Here is a 23,869-nt window from a genome sequence, read left to right on the forward strand (position 1 = left end):
TTTAACCGGCCTAATCGGTAAACCAGCCAATTTAACCACTCTAACCTGTCAAGTCTCGGACTGTCAAAAAAGTGTTGAAAAAAATAAAAAAATATAAAAAAAATCTACAAAAATACTAAAAGCATATAAAAAGTGATCAAAACAAAACACATTCAAATGAAGTTGAAGATTAAGGGAAAAAAATAGATTTAACCCATTTTATATTTTCTAATGGCTATTTTTAAATTTTTTTAAAAAAGATGGGAAAATATAAAAATGAGTATTAATGAAGAAAACAATTTTTAATCTTTGCCTTAACATAAAGAGTATTTAAAAATACATTAAAAATCAAATTCCTTACTTTTGAGAATTTATATACCTTTTTTTTTAATTTTATTTTTTGAAATACCGATTGATCACCCTAACATCCCAAAACTAGAACTGGCCAGTTCCAATCTAACCGGGCAGTTAGAGGTTAGATCGGACGATTTTACGAACAATGATGTCACTTGCATTTTGCTCTGCAAATCGAATATAAAAAAAAAAAAAGTATTGTTCTTGATCCATGTACATGTTCACAATATGCCCATGCCCTTCACTCGCGAAAACATGCAATGATGGCCTCAAAAGCACTGGTTGAAATCAATTTCAGCATTAGTTGCTCAAGTATAATACCCCTCAAGTTACATTTCCATGGCCTGATTGCAGTTGCTTTTGTGGTGTTAGAATATGGATATCTCAGTTTTATATTGATATATATTATTATAGATGTATGGGTATATATCTCTTGAACCACGTAAATATTGTGCTCTCTTTTCTCCTCTCCCTATTCTTCATTCAATATTTGTGCATGTATGCTCCCACGAATTTTAACATGGTATCAGAGTCAGGTTCCCTTCGATGGCCCATCGATCTGATTGAATTCTAACAGTCTCAGAGCTAGGTTCTCTTCGAGGCCCATCGATCTGATCTCGTTAGCAGCGCTGCTGTCGTCTTCTTTGCATAGAGCCAATTGTCCATCTCCAATGAAGAAATTGGTGCAACTTTGTGAATACGAGGAAGAAGAGCTAGAGAGAGAAACAATCTTCAAGAGGCACCCCTCCGATATCTGAACCCCGTTGATCCTTTGGACCCCCTCGAGCCTTACCCCCACTCGAAACCTTCTCTTTCCTCTTCACTTGAGCTATCGTTCAACTGTATATACTTTTTTCCCCCTTAATTTCTCTCTCTATATGGAACCCACCTTTAATTTGCCCCTTAAACAAAACCATAAAATAATAGAGAGAGAGATAAAGAGCCCCAATCCCTGAGAGTCCTTCCACTTAGGCTTCTTCAGAATTTGATGGCCAGCAAAATTAGGATTTCAATCTTTTATCTCTACATGATAAAAGCTTCTTGAGAAGTGGTGGTCTATAGGGACCATATTAAATCATTCTTTCGACTTTCTCCTTTTTCTCTCAAGAAGCTCCTTTAGCCAAAAAAAAAATGCAGTGTATGGCGGTGGTGAGAAAAAAAAAATTGTATTTTACAAGTTGGGTGTTTCAGACCCAACTTGAGAGGGAGAGTATAGGAGATATGAGGATGAGATGAATAGAGATGAAGTCAACATCTTTAATGTAATCGTTATATGGACAAGAAAATCCAACTTTTGGATCAATCCAACTATTATGCTCCAGATGAGGAGATAAAGATGATTAAATTTCTCGATCCTGGTTGATGATCAAGTTTTCCGTTACTTGATCCCGTTTTGATGATGGAGTTTTCTGTTACTCCATCATGTGCGATGATCGAGTTTACTCGATCCTGTTTGTTCCATATGCCTATGTTTCAATGATTGAGTTTTTCGTTACTTAATCGTATTGAATGATGGAGCGTTGCTCCATCATGTGTGATGATCCTTTTTTTTAGAAAGAGAAAGCCTCTAGAAAGAAAAGAAGCCTCTGAGAGAGAAGATCTTCAAAGAAGAAGACCCTAGAAAGAGAAAGTCTCTAGAAGAAAGTAGAGAGTCCAAAAAAAGATCTTCAGAGAAGAAGACCCTAGAGACATAAAGTCTCTAGAAGAAAGTAGAGAGCCCAAGAAAGGTTGTTTCTTGGAAGACCATGGTAACGTATGAATTTATCATAGATTTGATCACTACTCGATCATGAATTTGATCACTACTCGTTTTTTTAGCAACTTAGTATTGTTCAAACTCTAGCTGCTTTGTGTCAAAGCATCTTTAGATATGTTAGGTTTATATTGATATACATTATTATAGATATATGGGTATATATCTTTTGATAAGGTTATCTATCTAGAAGATAGAGACCCAGTTACATGGTCATTAAGTTATCATACCATATATATATCATATTTATCTCAGTTATCATATCATATATATACATATCATATTTATCTCATGTAATTGTATGATTGTATTTTATATATAGATGAACTTATTGATGTAAACATTCATCCAAAATAGTGAAGATGTAGCCAGTTGGGGCTTTGGATCCGTGGACGTAAGGCTTCGGCCTGAACTGTGTAAATGTTGTGTTCTCTCTTCTTCTCTCTCCATTTTTCATTTAATATTTGTGCAAGTATGTCCCACGAATTCTATCAACCGTCCCATTTCAGTCCCTAGATGTAGAAATAATTGGCAATTTTAAGAGTTTTTCACAATGGGTTAATAGTTCTCTTTTTTTTTTTTTTTGAAAAAAAAAAATTATGATATTCCAATGATATCAGAATCTGAAGAACTTTAAGCCTTTTAGTCTGGTGATACTTGATAGCATGTATGAGTTTCTAGCCAAAATTTTTTCTTTTTTTTTTTGTGACCTATGTAAAAAAATTTATTTTGTCTTTTCACTTGGATCGTATCCTTAATATTGAGCTTTCCCCAATGTGGTCTTTTGTTATCAATTACAGCAGTTCTTTTTGTGCCATAATTATTTTCCTTTCCCCACTGAAATTGCCATGATTTCTTGCATCACTTTGGAATCATGCATTGTCCACATGACTAAGCAATGTGGCACATGCACACGGGGTTTTAAAATTACTATTCATTTTCTATGGTTTTTCATTTCAATTGCTTGTTTCATGTGTTTCCATCTGATTGATGTGTAATACATCGCCGCTGGTTTTCATTATGAGAAGATAGAAACCGTGACTCTGGCTTTACATTCGCAGGGATTTTCCTTTCAACCTTCAAAGAACATGTCAACCACTGCAATCCTGCATCCTTATTAACACCAAACAAATCTGAAGTTATGAAGGAAGGGGCCACATTGCTTGCTAATAAAGGAATTGAAGCACAGAAACAGGTTGGAATATGGGTATTTGGTTATGCTACACATATGTCCGAGCCCATTAAGTATAGTTGTAGAGCAATGCCAAAGAAGACAATTAAGTAAATTTATGTATATGGATTATCTTTAAAAGGAAAACGATAGTTATTGTATTTATATTTTCATTTATATGGCACTCTTAAGTAATAATTTGGCTTGAAGTTTAGCTTTACAATATTAATATGTTCTTCTTTTTTTTTTCAGTAATACTGATATATTCCATTGTTTTGCTTACTCGCTTGCAAAATTGTCTCAGCATTATGAACCGGTAATTTCTAAACTGTAAAGGCCATACTATCAGCTTTAAGTCATTGCCGGGCCTGGGTATACGAGAATAGAGTCTACTAAAAACGTGTTGCGTTTGGTGATAGCTAAATGACCATACCCATATTTTCTTCTAAAGATTTGAGTATTATGGGAAATAGAAAATTGACTTTCTTGAGAAGCAAAAGAGTGATATCTTTATAAGAGAGTGAAGGAAGACAGAATACCCATCCTTTGAGGGTCATCCCTTTGAGAGTTACAGGAATAGATCTCCAATATGGAGATGGATCTTCAAGAGAGAAAGACATGGCCTCTGATAGGGGCGATATTCCCATTGGGTTGGTTAACTTTCACTTCCAGATAGAGAAAGTCTCTCAGTTGCTCTCAAGGTTATCTTTCCAGTAGCGGTATTGTGGTGGGAAAGATGATGTTGATCGATGGTGTTGCTCGGTCCAGAAAGCGGGTTTAGAAGGGAAGACCAGTGATGATTTTTACCAATGTTTAAAGGTAAGTATTATCTCTTGTAACCCAAAACCGTAATCTTCATTATGATAGTGGATTTCTAGTTGCCGAGGTCGTGGATGTAGCCCTACTGGCTGAACCACGTAAATCGTGTGTTGTTGTGGTGTGCCTTTTATGTTTGCTTTATTTCTCGCACTCGATTTATAATCGTATTCATCTACTTTACATTTAGTCAATCTTCTACACGATCTTGGCTGAGATCCCGGAGTTTGGGATTCCTAGTTCCGCAAGCTAAGGGGTTCTCGAGAACCCTACAATTAGTATCAGAGCATAAGGTGTGTACGGGGCTAAGGCTTGTTTAAGAAAATGATGAATGGTGGAGTTTGATGGATACATGGTTTGAGGTGGAGAAATATGAAGTCAAAGTGTTTGTGAAAATTCCACAATGGAGGCAAACGAGAAGAAATTAAGAAATATCCATGGTTTGAGGTGGATAAATATGAAGGCAAAGTATTTGTGAAAATTCCACAATGCAGGCAAGTATGAAGAAATCAAGAAACCTATTCAATGATGGTCGTCAAGGCAATTATGGTGATTTTGCTATCAAGGTAGAGAATATTGGGTTTGGTGATAACTAAATCACCAAACCCATATTTTATTCTAAAGAATAGGGTATTATGAAAAATAAAAAATTGACTTTCTTGGGAAGCAAGAAAGTGATATCTTTATAAGAGAGTGAAAGAAGACATAATACCCATCCTTTGAGGGTCACGCCTTTTGGGGTTATGGGAATGGATCTCCAATATGGAGATAGGTCTCCAAGAGAAAGAGAGAGACATGATCTCTGAGAGATGAGCGGTATTCCTATTAGTTTGGGTTGATTAATTTTCATTTTTGAAGAGAGAAAGTCTCTCAGTTGCTCTCAAGGTTATCTTTCCAGTAGCTGTATTGCGACAAGAAAGAGGATGTTGATCGTCGATGTTGCTCATTCGGGAGAGTAGGTTTAGAAAGGAAGATCGGTGATGATTTTTTATCGATGTTTAGAGATAGGTATTATCTCTTGTAACCCAAAACTGTAATCTTCATTGTGATAATGGATTTTTAGTTGCCGAGGCTGTGGATGTAGCCCTACAGGTTGAAACACGTAAATCGTGTGTTGTTGTGGTGTGTTTTTTATGTGTGCTTTATTTTTCACACTCGATTTATAGTTGTATTCATCTACATCGTATTTAGTCAATTATCTACACGATCTTGGGTGGGATCCCAATGTTTGGGATTCTTGATTCTGCAAGCTAGAGGTTCACGAGAACCCTACAAAAGGAACCTCTAGCTTTCAAGTGATATGATGTGTTCCTGTTTTCTAGAGTCATCGTACATGGACCACACTTTCTATGGCAATTGCATTTCTGTTAGACATGATTCCCGAGGGGTAATGATGAAATACATCTTTTGAAAGTGATATATGGTTAATCCATTCAGGGTTTATTCCCTCAAAAGAAAATCCATATGAGGTTTACTTAAGGTATTAAATTTTATTTCCTAATTTGAAAACTGGGTTTATCTTACCAATTTGGAGATTCAGGTCACCAGACAGTGCTTCTCATCTTATATATTTAATATTCAATGTTTTCTCCTTTAGTGCTTTTCATCCTTTTTTTTATGCTCATAGCTTGTTGATTTATTCTATAGCAAATATTGTGGTTGCCCTGTTTCATGTCATCTGTTTCATTTCATCATTGCTCTGATGTAATTGAATTGATGTATTGGAAATAATCAAAGCACTGGTGTAGAAAATAAAGCCACAATGTAAATTGCTTCTGTTATTGCTGATTTAGGCAGCTTACTATGTGTTGTCCTTTCTTAATTTTATTGTGTTATTTGATTTAAATTTTGGTTTCCAAAATATAGGTTCTTAACTTTGTATTCATGCATGCTACAAAAATTCCATTCATAGATGGGTGATCACACAAAACTTGACACCTCAGAGTGAACAGAGGGATGAATCTTGAAAATTTCAAATTCATATATTGGATGGAATAATGCAGATTGACTATGGGGAAGGGGACTGGGCATCATATTTGCAGTGCCTTTTACATATTTTATTGTTGAAGGGTATATTACTCATCAGCTTGGACTGAGACTCTCTGCTCGTTTGGCTCTTGGTGCTGGCCAGGGTCTAATTGGCCGGTGGATGGTAAGGAGTGGACTAGAGGTGTGACCCCAGAAAATTATTACTGACCCATTCACCTTGGCATGATGTTGTTCAATTTTTTTATTTTTTTAATATATATATATCATTGCACATTTATCTTTGATCATTACACAATTCTTACATTCTTTCTTCTTTTTCACAGCTAAGTTGTTTTTCTTATGAAGAAAAAAAAGAAATACCTAGAGAAAAATTTTAATTCTTGAATTCATCAAATAGCTTGTTTTCTTTTCCAGGAGCCAGAATCTGAATATGCTCTGCCAAGGGTGAGCCCTTATCGTTTGGCTACTTTTGACTTCTGTTTTCGTAATCTACTGCGGCCTTCTTTGGACTGGTCTTCCCATAGTTATGCCACAACCACCAACTGGTTCAATATCTTCGATACATGGTATGGAGCTGCAAAAGCTCGGACACTTACAATGCCTGTCAGTATTCTGGTTTGTGTCACTGCTATCTCAGGAGTCTTTGTGGCAGGAAATGATGCAGTATATTACTAGTAGCCTGCTGCCTATTCTGCTTCCTCTAATTTCTTTAAATTCCAAATCATCTGACTTTACATAGTAAAATCTGAATCTCTCTCTCTCTCTCTCTCTCTCTCTCTCTATATATATATATATATATATATATATATATATAGTGTGATTTGTATAAGGTTTCAACCTAAAACAATCAAAGGGGCCCCTCTAGATCTTGCCAAAAGATGGCCATAAACCCTTATAACAACCTAAAAATCAATTTTCACACTTAATTATGAAATTTAAAGGTTAAAAAATATGTAGATTGAGCAGATCATAAACACTTAAAGGTTTTGAAAATAAAAGGTCTAGATAATATGTTACAAGATGCACCAGTTTTAGGACTTGAAATCTTTTTCTTTTTTCTTTTTTATATAGATACATCTTGAAGTTGGGATGATTAATTGTAATGTTTTTCGACATAGGAACAACCCTTTCAGGTGAAATTTTGATGTGCACCTTCCTTCTACAATATAATGTTGACAACTTATGTATGTGATGGATATCACTCAATGCCCATTTTGATGCACAATGTTATTTATTCTTTTTTATATCTTCAGGGTCATGCATATAATACATTTCCCAAGATGGGAGACAGCTGGATCCCAGATGAGATTTTTGAATTAGAGCCTGTTATTTGCGATTTCTTTGAGAATACAGCAACTGTTCAGGTAAATTTCAAAGGCCTGATAGTGCTTGTAGATATTACCTTCAACATGATGTAGTTGTAAGTATTCATAGATGTTTCGATTTCTTTGTTGCTGTACTTGAAACATCAAAGTGCCTTCAACCTCAGGCTTATGAAGTAACCTTTCAATTTCTTGGCATATGTGATAACTAGTTCAATGGCTACATTCTGCATATATCTTAGAAAAGAAGCAAAAAGCAAGGTTGAGGCAGGAAAACTCAAGTTTGAATTGTGTTAATGAACAAGCAACAAAACCAAAAGCAAAAAACAGAGAGAATGAGCAAAACAGTAATAGAAAAGTGACGGAAATGAAAAAAGAGAGAAATTTAAAAAAGAGAACCTACGCTTTTGAAGTAACAATTTCTTAGCATAAGTGATTACTAGTTGCCAATAATTTACATTGCGCATGTATGTTAGAAAGAACAAACAAAAAACAAGGTTGAGATAAGAAATCTAAAGTTTGAATTGTACTCAAACAAGCAACAAAATCAAAAGAAAGAAATGAGAGAATGAACAAAGAAGTGATAGAAAGAGTGAATCAAATGAAAAAGAAATACAAATAAGACCGTATGGAAGAACAAAAGAGGCAAATAAAATACAAATTAAATATGAAATCACGAAATAAAAAAGAAAGAAAGAAAGAATTGCATGTGTTATGTTTGGTACCTGCAGCATTCCATGCCTGCCACACAAAAGTAGAAAATGACAGAATATATCTGGTTGTCAAGAGTTCATCAGTTTCTTCTTATTGTAAGGTTACATAAGAGAGTTTATTAAGAGAGAGCAATTAGGAGGAGTTTCTTGCTTGTTTTCTTCCAGCTTGACCACCTTATACCTTCCACTGCAATGCCGCTTTCCATTGGAGGCATGTGGTGTGCAACAAAGAAATTAGACTTGCATCCAGCTGTCTGATACTCCGATCGCTGATTGGAAGTACCCTTGGCATGGCAGATTTACATGTAACATAATCTTTACATTCCTTGATGCATTTTTACGTATTTTATTTTATTTTATTTTATTTTTGTTCTCATGATAATCAATATTCTTCAAGCATAGTGGAATTCCTTTGCAATTGAACTGTGGAGCAGAAATGTAATTGTTTCTGTGTAAGAAGAATCCAATGAATAGTCATTGATTCCCTCCTAGTCTAATTGATGAGGAATACCAATTACTTGGCAAATTTATTGCATGGCTCTTACACAGCCATACATTTACAGAAATAACTAACTACATTACAATTGTATTTAGAAAATGACCATCCGTTTGGTTCATCACTGCCTAGTAAAATGATGATTGGTGATGGAGGGTGTAAAAACATAGTCCACTAGTGGGTCCCACTCTCTCTCCCATCACCTTTCATTTCATTGGAACCCGTTTATTGGAGGGTAATGATCCTGATAGATTAAAGTTTGCTCATAGTCCATTCGATTCTATATTCTCTTGAATTTATGATACTATATTGATCTAACAGAGTGTTTGAAAAAATGGATCGGTTGGACCCACCGGCCACCTTGAAATAGATTGGCAATGTGGCAGAGCGAATCGGCCAATAAAAAAATTCAAAGAAATAGAGAAAAAAATAAAAAATTGAAAAAATAAAATAAAATCAAGGTAGGGCCAAAATTCCCGATATGGACCGCGTGATTCTGATCCTGAATTGATGTTTTTTAAAACTCTGGTCTAAGGTATATAGAGCAATGTTGCTAACAAAATTAGCCATGACGCATTGCACCTATACTTACAAAAACTGATTCAGAGATAACGTACTACTCCAGGAACTGTCACTAATCGCAATGAAGATTTCTAAAAATGCCCAATGCTATTGAACTTTTCCTTGTAATGTAAAATATCAGGTTGATTGCGCGCAAACAGCAAATAAATAAACCATGTTGAATGCTAATCATTTAAATTATTTATTCTGCCCAAGATGTAAAATCGTTTCCAGTTTAAAACCTTGTCTATAGGCCGCATTCATTTCAAATGCTTCCAAGTGCTGTCCGCAAATCATCTTTGCTCTCAGGAGAAATTTTCGCGGTTCTAGCCATTTTGATTCTTACAGAAAATGCAAGTGGCACTGGGTATATCGACACTGCTTTCATATGTTCCAGTTTATCTTGCCACTGCTCATCAAGTAGGGGCCTTAACTATTGAACTTTTGAGGGGGAAGGGATGAACCCGCAAAAATCCCACAAATTGATGACGACTGTAAATTACAGAGATCATCGTTTTTCAAAACTATTGAGAACTATTAGGTTTTTCTTTATATGCCTCTCCATAGCTATGAAACCAAGCCGTCTCCAATGTTCGACTTTTTTCTTGGAATTTTTTAGAAGGTGACTCTCTTTTCCTGGGTAGTTATCGGATACACGTTGGATAAAAGCATTTTCTCTATCTAAGAAGCCTTTTAGTGATAAATAATAAAAATACTTTATAATTTTAAGATAAATATTAATTATATTAAGAGAAAAAAATATAACACATGTGAGGGCCCATGGCCACCCACATATACTAACATCTCCCACTTCGTCAAGAGGGCCAGATTATATTGATATATCATAAAATTCGTACCATTTAGTAGGTTTAATATTTATTAGCATATCCTTGTCATGAAGTTTTTCACGCTAGTGCGGTTATGTATATCATGATACGAAAAATATTCACAGTCATGGGGTTTTTTACGCTAATGCGGCTTTTCCTTTCATGGTTAAGACATCAAAGAAAAATATCACATTTAGGAGTTCTTGAGTTAGATATTCCTAAGTCTCATCAAAGCTGCATGCTTTGATAATATTTTTGCACTTAATCTCTTTGTTAAAGGGTTTGCAATCATATATGAAGATGACAAATAACTTACAGTTAATTCATTCTTTCCAATAATATCATAAATGTAATGATAATCAATTTCAATGTACTTACCCTTGGAACTATAGGTCTCATTTCTAATTGATGAGATGACAACCTATATATTACAAAACAATTTAACAGGTCCATCGGCTATATCCAACTTCAAATTATTTATGAAGCGTTTATCCAGACATCATACGCTATAACAATGCTATAAACAATATACCGAGCTACACAACCTTGTTTCTTGTGAGACCAAGAAACACATCCACCTCCAAAGAGAAATACAAGCCTTAAGGTTGATTTTTTATCATCTGGGTCTCCTGCAAAGTCTGCATCAGAGTACCCAGTAGCCTGTAAATTATCAGCTTGGAAGCACAACTTGTAGTTTTAGTTTTTTGAATATATCTGAGTATCCTTTTTACGGCTTGCCAAGGAACCATCCCAGAATTACTCTGAAATCTACTCACAATACCATATGCATGACTCAAATCAGGTCTTGTATACAATATGACATAATTTATGCATCCTACAGCTTGAGCATATGAAATTCTTTCTATTTCAGCTTTGTCACTATCATTTGATGGACACATTTTCTTTGATAATTTCAATTCTTTACAAATAGGTGTATCTATGGGCTTGCAATTTTCCATCTTAAATTCTTTTAAAATATCTTCTAAATAATTTTTTTGAGATAAACATAAAAATCTTGAACTTCTATCGCTTGTTATCTTAATGCCCAATATATATGAGGTTTATCCTATATCTTTTATCTCAAAATGGAAAATTAGCCGTGATTTGGTATGGTTAATCATGCCAATATCATTATCAGCTATCAAAATATCATTTACATATAATGATAATATAATAAAATTGCTTCTACTAATCTAGACATATACACAATGGTTTAATCTATTGGCTACATAACCAATTTCAGTGATTACATTATAAAAAATAAAATATCACTGCCTAAAAGACTGTTTTAGACCATATAAAGACTTCTTTAGTTTGTATACTTTGTCTTCTATGCCTTTAATTACATATTATTCTGGTTGTTTCATATATATATATTCTTTTAATTTTCTATTCAAGAAAGTTGTATTAACATCTATTTGAAATAATTCTAAATCATAATAATATGCAACTAATGCTAGGATGATTTTAATAGATGAAAATTTTGCTACTAGAGAATAAGTTTCTACATAATCTATACCCTCACTTTGGGTAAGTCCTTTAGTTACCAAGCTAGCTTTATATTTATCAATGGATCCATTTGCTTTAAGCTTTTTCTTTAGGACCCATTTGCAACTAATGACTTTTCTATTTTTAGGAAGATCAACGAACTCCCAAACTTGATTCCTTTTAATAGAATCAAGTTTATCATCCATGGCTTAAGTCCACTCCACTGATTCATGTAAGCTAGTAGCTGCACTGTAATTTTGAGGTTCATCTATTGAATCTTCGCTCATTGGAGAATAATTATCTTCATTCATAAACATATAAAATTCTTCTAAAGTTGTAGGTAGGGCTGTAGTTCTTTTAGGTCAATCTGGTATACTAGGTTCAATTGAATCATTTTCACTAATTGTAGAGGGAGACTGAGAAATAAGGTCTTTGAGACCCTTATCTTTATCAATTTTGTATAAGCCAATAGACTTATTTAAAATATATTTGTCATCTATATTTTCTAAGAAATAAGCATCATGACTCTCTGTTAAGGATCTAGTATCATGGTTATATAATCTATAACCCTTAGAATTTTTCGAATAACCTATAAATGAGTATTTTATAGTTTTACTTTGTAATTTATCTTTATTTTGTGGTGATATAAATATATATGCTTAAGAACCCTAAACTTTTAAGATAGCAAGGTCAGGTTTCCTACCTACTATAATTCATATGGGTCAAATATATAGATTTAGTTGGGATACGATTAATAATATACATTGCAGTATTGATAGCCTCACCTAAAAACTGAGGTGATAAATCTGAATGGCTTATTATAGACCTAACCGTGTTCATTAGAGTTCCATTTCTTCTTTCAATTATACAATTTTGTTGTAGTGTATATGGCATTATGGTTTGGTAAATTATTACATGCTCCTTACAAAATTCGATAAATAAAGCGGAGCAAAATTCGCCTCCCCTATCTGTTCGAAGAATTTTAATTTGTCTCTACATATGATTTTCTATCTCAGCTTTATATTCTTTAAATGTTTTTAATGCATTTGATTTTCCACTAATTAAGTACACATCCATAATGTGAACAATCATCTATAAATGTTATGAAATATTTCATACCTTTGTTTGTTTTTACATTTAATGGGCCACATATGTCTGAGTGAACAATACTAAGCAATTCACTAGGCTTTTGTCATTTAGGAAAATGCTTCTTAGTTAATTTACTATAAATACATGGCTCGTATGTTTTGAACACACTTTCTCTTAAATTAAGGAGCAAATTTCTGTTAACCATTTGATTAATTTTATTTTTATTTATATGTCATAATTTAAGTACCATAAATATGAATCATTTACACATACATAAATATCAAAAGAGGCATCAATATAATCAGAATAAGATGAACTTTTATTAATGTTCAATCGGTACAACTTGTGAACCTTAATATCATACACCAATGCTCGAGAATGTTTACCCATGGTAACCCGACCAGACCTGAACCTTATTTCATAACCCTTGTCGTCTAGCCTAGGAACAGAAAGCAAATTGTCCTTTATATTGGGCACATACAAAGTATCAGTTAGTAGAAGATTCGTTCGTCCATGTAGACACAACTTAAAAGTACTAATACCAAGTATACTACAATAGGTGTTATTTCTTATATAAATCCGCTAGTTACCGGTTGCAATCTTATTTAACTTTGTGAATCCGTATTTGGTCCTTGAAACTTGTTGAGTGGAGACTGAGTCGACTTACCAATTCCTCAGGTCATGGTTGGCCATTAATGATTATAGGACTACACAGATCAAACATAGATATATATTTTCTTGTTATTATTATTATTTTGAGCATTGTTGTTATTCTTGCTCCTATTTTTACTTTTTAGCTTAGTACAATTAAACTTGATGTATTCAGTTTCTTTACAATAAAAGAATTTATTGTCAGCCTTATTCTTTTAATTTTTAAAATTTCACCCATTTCCCTTATACCCATCACTATTATGATTATTGTAAGGTTTCTTGGGAAAATGAGAAGATGAACTTTGAGCAAAGTGGAGGTCATTTAACTTCTTCCTCATTATTCTCTCAGTTTTAATATTAAGGTGCATGAGAAGATTTAACATAGTTATCCCTTATGCAGAATGGTTTAATGCAATTACAACTTACTCTCAAGATGGAGAAGATTGTTAAGGACAATGGACACTTGCATGTGGTCAGGAACTGGATTCCTGGTCGCAACAAGGTCCTTTGCGAGAATTGTCATTTTGTTGTAATGCTCGGTCACTAAGTTCGATTCCTTCATTTCGCAAGAATTGTATTTTTTCAATAATAATTGTACGTGGGTCTCAGAAGTAGTTTCATACCTTTCAGATAGGGCACCATTATACTTTGAGTTGTGGTGTGATCCTCAAAGAATCTAATTAAATCATCCTCCATAAAACTCAACATTGTGATCTAGTTACTTTATCATCTTCTAACTATTTGTCAAGTCACATTCTGACTTGACTATTGGTATTAGGCTTTAAAATTGGTAGTTCTATATCTAGAATATAGTCCACCCTATCTTGGAAGATGATGTATCCAATTTTTCTTTTCCACATAGAAAAATTGATTCCATTGAGTTTTTCAAAATTTGATAGTTCTGCCATCACTAGCTTAGATGTCATTTTAAGTTTTAAATTTGCCTAAAATGGCATAAAGATTTAGGTAAAGTTAAGCCCAAAAAATTAATTAATTTGTGTTTTGAAATTGGATGGTCTGCTAGTCAAATCAATAGATTGCCGACTTTTAGAAGGCTGCAACCTCAATGAAAAAATTCTCTTGAACAATTTATGCTCGCATTGTTGTGATACAAGAAACTAAAAGAGTAAAGCAGCAAACTACTTTATGCCAATTCTTGCAAAAGACTAATTTTCATAAATATATAAATATGTTATAGCTCTAGAGAGAGAGAGTCTACAATGATATTTGATATTATCAACAAAAAATATGGCATAACATAATCACAAAAATTGAGTTCACTAAATCAAGATCACTTAAAGTGATTAAAGCATAGGATAATTATGTTAAACAATGACAATTATTATGCAAATAGAATATGTAGAAATATCCCTAAATTACAAATCAAACATACAAAATAAGTAAAATAAATAAATAAATAAATTAATAATATGTGGCAGCGGAAACTGATTTTTTTTTTTTATAATTGCAACAAGTTTGGTACTCCTTGTGAATTTAAGCAAAAAATTAGTGGCTTATGATGAAGGCCAGGCACACAATCTCAAAGATGCAATCATCCTTGGTGATGCTATTTCGGACTTGCCAGCTCTTCTTCCTCAGTAAAGAGAAGTTCGCACGAGCCTATCTATTATGATCAAACATAAGTTTGTTCTATTCTAAAGAGGAAGGGATCAAATTTTAAGGACCTCCCTGTGTAGAGGTTGGGGCAGTCAATAAAATACAGTGCGACCTAAAAATCAAGAGGTTCTTTTGCAAACCAATGGTGCATAATTACTATGAGTTATAAAAACTGTTAAAATAAATTTGCATGCTTATGGGGGTGCTGATGTCAACGGACCATGAAAGAGTAAAGGAGAATGGAGTTAAAAATTTGAAACTATTAAATTTAAGGTTAGAAAAAGTTTACAGCAAGATATACGGGAATGACAAAGCACAATATCAAAGTTTTGAGGAGAAGATGAACCTGCCAAAATCCCAGGAATCAATGGCAATGTCGTTCGACGGTAAAGCGCAGAGATCATTCCAAAACTATTGATTACTCTTAAGTTTTTCTTTGTCTACCTGTCTATAGCCATGAAACCCTACTTATAAAAGGATGGGAGGAGGCTGCGTTCGGCTTTCCTCCTGAAATATCTGAGAAGGCGACCTTCTTTTCTTGGGAGATGGGTAAGCTATTTTCTACCAGTTGGATAAAATTATTTTTTCTCTATAAGAAACCTTTTAGTGATAAAGATTAAAAACACCTTATAATTTTAAGATAAATATTAATTATGTTAAGAGTAAAAAATGTGACACATGTGAGGGCCCATGGCCACCCACATGTACCAACATTAACATTGTTGATACTAATGTTACTCTTGGTTCACTCTGTGAGGAAGTCATCTCCGGGCCTTTTGAAGTCTCTCTCTCCCTCAATTATACATGGATACATTTGTCACAAGCCTCTAGGATTTTATGGCTGGACAGGAGCAAGATTTGATTTTGGTAAACAAACTTTAGGTAATATATTTGGGGAAAGGTTTTTATACTTCCGCTACTACATAAAAGTTTCCAATTTAGATCAAGTGAGCCACTGACCGTTTAATCTAGATTCGACGTCTTAGAGTATTTTATTTTTAGTTGTTTTTTACAAATTATACGAATATAAAATTTGGTAGGTGCCATCATCTCAATCAGACGCACCTAAAAATAATATTAATTTTTTTTGATAAAATATAATGATCAAAATACCCTTGAAACTTTAAGGTGTATTTTAGTCATTTTGTTTTATTGATAAAAACTTTTTATATTTTTTATAGGTGCGAGTTTAAGAGAGGAGTGGACGCCCAAATTTAGTATCAAAATAGTTTTTAAAAAATTAAAAAATAAAATAGTGTAGAGGCGTGACATTATCATTGAGCCATCTCAGCTATCCATTCAGAATGGACTATGGGATAGGAGGAAGTATATAAGGTTTGTGCAGTAGGGGAGGCATAGAAAGCTTGCCTTTTTATTTGTTCAGTCAGGATGCATTTTTAGTTCATAGTGTATGAGGTTCTACGGACTCTTTTTAAGCACCGCTTGATGCTTGTGAATATTTTTGTTTTTGGGTGGCAATTTCTCTCTCTCACTCTCTCTTTTTTGGACAATGTTCAAAAAATTTATTGCTTGAAAAGAGAGCAATTACAATAAACTAATTCAAAGCAGAATCAGAAACCAAGAGAGACTGAAGATAAACTTCCCTCTTCGAATAAGAGTCTGTTATGTCGGTTGCCTCCCAAAGCACATGTTTGAAAGATACGACCAATAAGTTCCCAATATCCATAGCTTCTAACCAATGGGACCTCAGCTTCCAAGGTGGTTTCCAAATCTTTCAGCACCAGCTTATTATATTAAAAGAGTTCCCTTCTACTATACAAGGAACACACATAATCTTATCCTTCAGAATTTTATCCCTTGGAGAACTGCCAACATTTCTGCCTCATTAGTTGTTTTCTCACCACATGGACCAACAAAAGAGAAAATAATTTCACCATTATGGTCTCTAGCTACTCCTCCGATGCCGGCTGGTCCCAGATAACCATGGGACCTTCCGTCAATATTAAGCTTTATACTCCCCATACCCGGTGCCTCCCATCTACCTCTTGGCCTTATCTTAGTAATCCTTTGCTGCATAAGAATTCCCATATTAATTTCCTAATCTACCTTCGTAAAGCAATCTCTCTCTCTCTCTGGCTTATATTGAGATGTTTGTAGCCTCTATGTTGAAGGATTCACGGCCAGCCCTACAGTTTCCTAATTTATTGTGATTATTTTATTTGTTGCTATTCTTTTGGGATGTATGGGCTCACAAGATCCTATTAATTTGGGGAGTTTCCTTCTGGCTTGTTCTTTTGTTTTGTGTATAAATACCTTGTAAAGTCTGCTAAAAAGATATAACAAAAATAGTAGTAGAGAGTTGATACTCGTGGATGTAGGCAAGTTCTATCAAACCACGTTAAAATCTGAGTGCCTTCTTCTTCTTTTTCTTTATCTTCTCACATTTATTTTCATGGTATCAAAGTGGTAGCAATCCATTGCTCATCGATTTTTCTTCATTGGCCTTCATCAAGTTGCAATCTTTTGTCGAAACTTTTGCAGAAGGTCTAGTAAGGTTCTGTGGAAGCTCTCTATCATGATCTGTCATTATCGTTGCAGTTTCTTTGACCTGGTGATGCAAAAGTCAGATATCTCTTGCTGAATTTTTGCTAGACGATCGATTGGAAGAAACTCTGTTCTTAACCTCTACAATTTCATAGAATTTTTTGGGTTGCGACTTGTTATAGTTTTGCAGATTTGCCATTCTTTTTTCTGGAAGCAGTTCTTATCGTTCTGTTCATCTTCTTTTTGTGATCCAGGGAACAAATATTGGGCGTATATTTTTTTTCTTATTTGCAAAAATTTGCTGGTGCTACTCGAAGGTTTGCTGTGTTCTAAGCATCATTCTTCTCTGTGTTCTGAGCGCTCTTCCCTTAAGACAGTTTGGCTTCATCGTATTGACAATATTTGTTGTGAAAGAATGTTGGGGGTAAATTTCTTGGCTTCTTTTACCAAATTGACTTTCACTCCCTTTCCATGAGTTTTTTTTGGGCTGCGTTTCCCTTGCAAAACTGGTTGTGTCCATCAGTTTTTGGATTTGAGATTTAGTTTTGGTGAAGGTGTTATTCTTTGTTATTTCTTTTTTGATCGTCGCCTTTGTCATCTTCAATAAGGCCATTTTTTTATGGCTGATAAGGATATTAACTCTAAATCTTCTACAAATGATTTTGAGTCCAATACTAGTATTAAACTAACTACTACCCCCTCTCAATAGATTCAATTATATTACCTGATCATAGGCTGTATCTTTAGCTTTGGGTGGAAAATCTAAGTTGGGGCATATCACTGGAAAGACAAATGCGCTTAAATCTGATGATCCTACATTTGAAGATTGGCAAGCCACTACTGACTTGGCCGTCATCCAAAACGTGCTGAAGAAGTCCAAGTTTTTCAGTTTCTTGCTGCTTTGAAACTTGAATATTAGAGCTTAAGAAGTCAAATATTGATGTCAGCTGTACTCCCTAGTTTCGTAAATGTTTACTCCACTGTCTTAAGAGAGGAAACTAGGAAGAAAGTAATGAATACCGAAAAAAACAATACTAAGGTGATTGAGAAGTCTGCCATTGTTGGAAATAATGAGAAATTTGAAAACAAGTAGTCTACTAATAACGAAACAAGAGCAGGAAGTGGTTTTCGTGGACATGGTAGAGGGCATCGAAATGGAGGAAGGACCACCTTTAAATACGATCATTGCAAAGCTCTTGGTCATACAAAAGACCAATGTTGGCTTTTACTTCCCCACTTGAGATCTTCAAAGGATATAGGAGGTGAAAGAACTGGCTCAAAAGCATCCACATCTGATTCACAAATTACTCGGAAAAAAATTGCTTAATTTTTCTAACAGTATGGTAAGAGTGGCAATATCTCCACACATGTCTCTCCCCAGGAAACAAGCAATTCCTCACTTTACTCTTTTCATTCTCGTTCAAATATTTATTCTTGGGTTATTGATTAAGGGGCTACTGATTACATGACTAGTAATCTTAAGTGCTTAACTAGTTATGAGAAATCTTCTAGTAAGCCTCCCGTATCAATAGCCAATGGTTTAATTATTGTTGTTCACTGTTTCGAAAAATCTAAAATTGTCTCTAACTCTCATGATTATGAAGTACTGTTTCTACCATCGTTTCCTTCAAATTTGTTATCTATGAGCAAGATAACCAAAGATCTAAACTTCAATGTTCTTTTCTTTCAGGATCGGGCCACAGGGAGGAAGATTGGTGAAAGGAGAATTTCGAATGGATTATATATTCTCGATCAAGAAAATAAAGCCTTGGTGGCTAAGTATTTCAATCACAAGTTGTATCATGCTAGAGTTGACCACCCTTCTGATCATACTTTACAAATTTTGATTCCTAATCTTAGTATCGATTTTTATGGGTGTGATGCTTATCAATTTTCTAAATAGACCAAACTTTCTTTTTAGAAGTCTATGCATGATTGTGATGGGTGCTTTCAGTTTCAGATGTTTGGGGACCTGCCCCTATTGATTGTGATTCTGGGCGTAGATACTTTATTTTATTTATTGATGATTGGCCACGTGCAACTTAGATATATCTTTTAAAATCAAAAGATGAGGTCTTTCAGACCTTTAAGGAATTTAATGCTCTTGTGTCCAATCAGTATAATGCCAAGATTAAAATTTTTCGATCTGATAATGGCATTGAGTATGTTAATAAAATGTTTTTTGAGTACTTTACTTGTCTTGGCATTATACATCTGACCTCATGTGTCGGGGCCCCCCCAGTAGAATGGGGTTGCTGAAAGGAAAAGTATACACATTCTCGAGGTTGCTATGTCCTTAATGTTTGAAAAAAATATTTCAAATAGATTTTGGTTTGAAATTGTCTAGAATGCTTGTTACCTTATTAATAGACTTTCTAGTAAGGTTCTCCATAATAAATCCCCTCTTGAAGTTTGAAATACAAGGAAGATTAACATCTCTCACTTGTGTGTTTTTGGGTGTGTTTGTTTTTCTCATTTTCTTGATCATAAGCGTAACAAACTTGATTCCCGAGGTAATAAGTGTATTTTGTTGGATATTCCTCTACAAAAAAAAGGGTACAAATGTTATAGTTCAATGCAAAAAAAATTGTTTATTTATAAAAATTGTTCAAGTTTTTTAGGATGAGCCCTACTTTCAACCCAACTTTGAATTATCTTAAAATAAGGCCCAAGGGGAGTATCCTCTTCCACTTCCTATTAGTCAAAACAACAATTCTTATAAAAGAAATCGGGAGAATCAGAATATTGGCAATGACAACAGTTCTTATGAAAGAAATATGGAGAATCAGAATATTGGCAATGACAATGAGAATGAAGTTGATAACGACAGTGATACTCTAAGAGGTAATAACCCAGTGGCCCATCCTCTTGATTCTCCCCTTCGCAAGTCATCTCGTGTTACTTGCCCTCCTTCAAGATTGCAGGACTTTTTATCTATCATGTTGCTTCTCTTCCTATTCAAAATCAAATTTGCTACAAAAACATTTTTTCAAAGTACTCTGCTTTTTTTAGTTCTATTTCTAATAATGTCGAACGCAGTAATTTCAATGATGCCAATTCTCAATCTGTCTGGAGGAAAACCATAGAGGATGAACTATTGGCCCTTGATAAAAACCATACTTGCAATATAGTTCATTTACCCAAAGAAAAAAAAGACCGTTGGTTGTAAATGGGTTTTCAAAATTAAATAAAATAGTGATGGTACCATTGAAAGACATAAGGCAAGACTTGTTGCCAAATGTTTTACCCAAACATATGGTGTGGATTATAAGGAAACATTTGTCCTTGTTACTAAGATGTGTACTATTCGGGTTCTTATCTCAATTGTTGTAAATTGTGGATGGTTTTTGTAGCAAATGGATGTTAAAAATACATTTCGTCATAGAGACCTTGAGGAAGAAGTGTACATGAACATTCCTCCAGATCATCCTAAAGAAGGCAATCCTAAACTTACCTGTAGACTTAAAAAGGTTTTATATGGACTCAAACAATCTCTAAGAGCGTCGTATGCAAAGTTGAGTATTGCTCTATTAAGTAGAGGGTTTAAAAAAGGCTCTGTCGACTCTTCCTTATTCAGTAAGAATGGAAAAAATAGAATTGTTGTTGTCCTTGTATATTTTGATGATATTATAATAACTGGTAATGACAAAGAAGAAATTTCAAAGCTAAAAGGATATTTTCAAAGCAAGTTTGATATTAAAGATTTAGGACAACTCAAGTACTTTATTGGAATTGAGGTTGCATACTCCAAAAAGGGAATTTTTATATCTCAAAGAAAGTATGTTTTGGATCTCTTAAAAGATATTGGTAAACTTGGGGTCAAACCTCCTGATATTCCATTCGATTTGAATAATAAACTTACTTCTGATGAACGGGAGCCTCTTGAAAATATTGATAGATTTCAAAGACTTGTTGGGAAACTAATCTATTTAACTATTACTAGGCCAGATATCGTTTATGTTGTTATCCTAGTTAGTCAATTTATGCATGCCCCAAAAACTAGTCATATGATTGCTACTGAAAGAATCCTTCGGTATCTAAAATCCTAGACTGGAAGAGGAATTTGGCTAAAATGTAAAATCAAATTGATATTGTCGGATACTCTGATGCTGATTGGGCTGGATGCTCGAATGATCGAAGGTCTACTATTGGGTTCTGAATAATGGTGGGTGGAAACCTTGTCACTTGGAAAAGTAAAAAGCAAAGTGTAGTCGCCAGATCAAGCGCAGAAGCCGAATATAGAGCCATGGCTGCAACTGTTAGTGAACTTGTTTGGTTGAAGTTTCTCCTTCAGGACATCAGATTTCTAGTGAAACTGCCAATGAAATTTTTTTGTGACAATCGGGTTGCCATTCATATTGCTTGAAATCCTGTATTTTATGAAGGGACTAAACACATTGAGGTAGACTGTCACTTTGTTTGTGATAAGGTTCAAGCCGGAATTATTAACACTCCATTTGTTTAAAGTGAAGACCAGCTAACAGATATTTTTACCAAGGCAATTTCAATGACCAATTTTTTACAATCTTTAAGCAAAGTTGAGCTCAATTGATATTTACGCACCAACTTAAGGGGGAGTGTTGAAGGATTTACAGTTAGCCCTACAGTTTCCTAATTTATTGGGGTTCTTTTATTTGTTGCTATTCTTTTAGGATGTTTGGGAACACAAGATCCTATTAATTTGGGGCGTTTCCTTCTGGCTCGTTCCTTTGTTTTGTGTATAAATATAAAAACCTTGTAAAGTCTGTTGAAAAGATATAACAAAAGTAGTAGAGACTTAATACTCGTGGATGTAAGCAAACTCTACCGAACCACGTTAAAATCTGAGTGTCTTCTTCTTCTTTATCTTCTCACATTTATTTTCACTCTCTCTCTCCTCTCATTCATTTGAAATTTAGATTCACCTCACAATCCATTTCTATTACTGCATGCTAGAGCATAGCAGAATTTTTTTTTTTTGTTGAAATAATAACTTTATATCCTCGTTTGAAATATTCCAAAGTAAACATGCAATTGCCAGACATTGACAAGGTGTATTTTGGCGGTTTGTGGAACCTTTGGGAAGCGGCAGCTATTCATCTCTTCCAAATACATGAAAAAAGATATGCAATTATTTTCTCTAATGACTAAAAAAGAAAACGACTCATAATTATCAAGACCGCACTGGCCATTGAATTGGTGATAAGGCTAGTCTAATTAAAGGCAGATTGAACTGGTGATAGGGGGCTCTAATTAAAAGCTGTTGGACAACAGATTAAACGGGTTGAGCTAGATCTTAAAAAATATAAGAAAACTAAGAATAAAAAATAAAAATATATAATATATCAAGAAAAAAAAGTTTCTCAATTTTGTTTAGCTGGTTTGACTTGTCAAGACGATAACAGTCCGACAAGCCAAAACTAGCCAAACGATGATTTTGAACCATTCTAGACTAAATCAAATTTTTGTTTTAATCCAAACCAACTGAAGTATTGATGGGCAATTCGACTAGTACTATAATTGGATTCAATTATTTAGTTTTTGAAAATAAAAAATAAAATATATTTGATGAAGAAAACCCATCATATATATATATATATATATATATATTATGAAAACATATGGGGTTAGCCCACTAGCTCATATGAACATCTGAGCCCAAAGGCCCAGATTGAATCTGGGCCGATCTGACGGTCACGGCTGTCCTTTAGTATTTGAATTTTAATTTTTGTTTTCTATAAATCCAAATCACTTGAAATTTTAGGTGTGTATTTTTCTCATTAAGGCACACCTAATAAAAATATAAAAAAAATTATTCGTAAAACATAAAATGATAAAAAGACCTTTGAAACTTTTTGAGGGTATTTTAGCCATTTTATTTCATGTAAAATATTTTTTTTATATATTTCAAAGATTCACCTATTTTTTATTAAAATTTCAAGTGATTTGGATTTGTAGAAAAAATATTAAAATTCAAACACTAACAGACATCTGTGACCACCAGATCGGCCCAAATCCAATTTGGGCAATTGGGCTCATATGACCTCATATGTTTATATGAGCTAGTGGGCTACTCTCATCACTGTCCAAAGTTCATCGCACGGTTACGATTATCTGGTAGTGTTTCATTTTTTATTTCTTTTCTACAAATCAGAATGACCTAAAATTTTGAGTGTGTGTACATCTTAATGAGGCTCACTTTATAAAAATATAAAAAAAATAATTCGTAAAAATGATTTGATCAAAATACCCCCGAAACCTTTTGGGAGTATTTTGGTCAATTTTTTTCATGTAAAATATGTTTTTGACAATTTCCATAGATTCGTCTATTTTTTATGAATACAAGCTCCAAATTTCAGGTCATTCCGATTTATAAAAATAAAATAAAAAGTGAAACACTACAGGACAATCGTGACCGTATGATGAACTTTGGACGGTGAAAAGCGTAAGCAAAATCACTATTCATTTTTGCCTTATAGGCATTCTGTAGTATCTTCATATATATATATATATATATATATATATGAAAACTCATGGGGTGAACGTGAACAATGATTTC

General features: G+C 34.0%; 1 long non-coding RNA gene across 5 annotated transcripts; it reads left to right on the plus strand.

The window, feature by feature from the left end:
- Window positions 1-2,727: 2,727 nt before the first annotated feature.
- On the plus strand, window positions 2,728-19,251 carry LOC18446808 (uncharacterized). Of its 5 annotated transcripts, none has more exons than XR_016051403.1 (4): window positions 2,728-3,281; window positions 6,477-6,628; window positions 7,316-7,426; window positions 19,022-19,251. It is a non-coding gene; the product is annotated as an uncharacterized LOC18446808 (long non-coding RNA). The 5 variants fall into 5 exon arrangements; XR_016051400.1 differs by lacking the exon at window positions 19,022-19,251 and adding an exon at window positions 8,263-8,468; XR_016051413.1 differs by lacking the exon at window positions 19,022-19,251 and adding an exon at window positions 7,134-7,195 and having other exon boundaries at window positions 7,316-7,575.
- Window positions 19,252-23,869: the final 4,618 nt, after the last annotated feature.

Source organism: Amborella trichopoda, chromosome 1, assembly GCF_054954075.1.
Source record: "Amborella trichopoda isolate Santa Cruz 75 chromosome 1, AtrichopodaSantaCruz75HAP2 v2.0, whole genome shotgun sequence".
Lineage (NCBI taxonomy): Eukaryota > Viridiplantae > Streptophyta > Magnoliopsida > Amborellales > Amborellaceae > Amborella > Amborella trichopoda.